We start from the raw sequence: 1,665 nt of genomic DNA, 5'->3' as shown, positions 1-1,665 counted from the left end.
TCAAAGGGGAAAAAAGGTGAGTGGAAAACCAGTCTCTTTGTCTGAAAATGACCATTATCAAAAGGAGGAATCTCTACCAGGAGTGTTCAATTAAGACAGCATTTTTGTGTATTGTTTTCGGGGAAAGCCATACCTTAAGGTTTATCTTATTCCATAACTGCTTGGAGAACTAGTGGGGCTGTTTGCCTATTTATTGGTCCCTTTCTGATCATTCTTCTAGGTAGAGAAGGATGAAGTTAGGTGAGGGCAGGTCATGGAATGTGTATTTCCCCACCATATGCCATAAAGAATAATGAACTGTTGCTTTGGCAAGAGGATCTGACAAACAAGTACCTGTGTAAATTTGGAAGTGAGAGGAGGCAGCACTACATGCATTCCTCACAAAAAAAGGTCATCAGAATATGTGCAAGGCACACCAAGAAGGTCTGGGTCTGATGGAAAAGGAGTAAGTGTGGGTGCAGATGGAAAAAGAATAGATCTGAACCTGTGCATGTAGATGGAAAAAGAGTAGGTCCAAAATTATGCAGGCTCCTCCAACAAGGCACGTGAAACACTTATTTTCATTTTAATGTTCAGTAATGATTCTGTGGTAAGAACTCAGCCAACCCTCTGTCTGCAGATCTGGTTCCTATTAACTGGAATAGAAATTCTGCCAGCAGACAGAGTATGGATTCACCAAATCATGGCTCTTTCTCCTAGGAGACACTAGGAGCAAATCTGTCCTTTACCAGAATTACTGAACTCCACCATGAACAACCTCTTCCATCCCTTAAACAGAAGTCTGGGGGAAAATCTACATGGGAACATGCAATAGGCTTTTTATCTTATTGATTGTCCATCATTCATTTGTCTCTCCATCAATTTAATCAATATTTATGGATGGCAGAAATATTCACCACTTGCCACTGTGTGAAGAGCGTTACATCCACTTTTTTTTTCATGACAGGGTCTTAATTTATAGCTGAAGTTGGGCTGGAGCTCTCTGTAACCTAGGCCAGCCTCAAACTCATGGAACTCATGGCAATCCTCCTACCTCAGCCTCTCTAGTACTGGGATCAGAGGCATGGGCCACTATGCTTGGCTCTAACGTTTCTTACAAGCTTCATAATGCCCAATTATCACCTTCATTCTTGAAATGAGTCCTAGGGAGACTGATGCTATCAGTTACCTACTTGTCACACAGCTTCAAGTCCCACATCTCACCACACCGTACAAATTGATTGTACATACCCTCCTTGCACTTGGGTTGAATATTGACTTTATAGATAGCACTAACAATGTTTGTGGGACAGTCCAGTGGGTTGTCATGATGTTATTTATGACATACTTATCTAGACCTTGTAAAGATATTTTCAAATTAGTTTGGTTGAAAAGATTTTCTAGAGGAAGAGAGGAGCTAGCTAGTTTACCTCCTTCCTGCCCTCCCTCCCTCCCTCCCTCCCTCCCTCCCTCCCTCCCTCCCTCCCTCTCCCTCCATCCACCTACCCCCTTCCCTTTTTTTAGATAGATTTTCAATATATTGTTCAGACTGGCCTCAAACTTACTATCCTCATGCCTCATCCTATCAAGTGCTGGGATAGGAGGAATGTACCACCATGCTCATCTTAGAATCTGCTTTGAGTTAAAATAAAATGACAACATGTAGTGTTTTTAGCACAATTACAT

The sequence above is a fragment of the Peromyscus californicus genome, unplaced genomic scaffold, assembly GCF_007827085.1.
Source record: "Peromyscus californicus insignis strain IS unplaced genomic scaffold, ASM782708v3 Scaffold_10__1_contigs__length_136768540, whole genome shotgun sequence".
NCBI classification, from domain to species: domain Eukaryota; kingdom Metazoa; phylum Chordata; class Mammalia; order Rodentia; family Cricetidae; genus Peromyscus; species Peromyscus californicus.
This window is presented reverse-complemented; position numbering follows the sequence as displayed.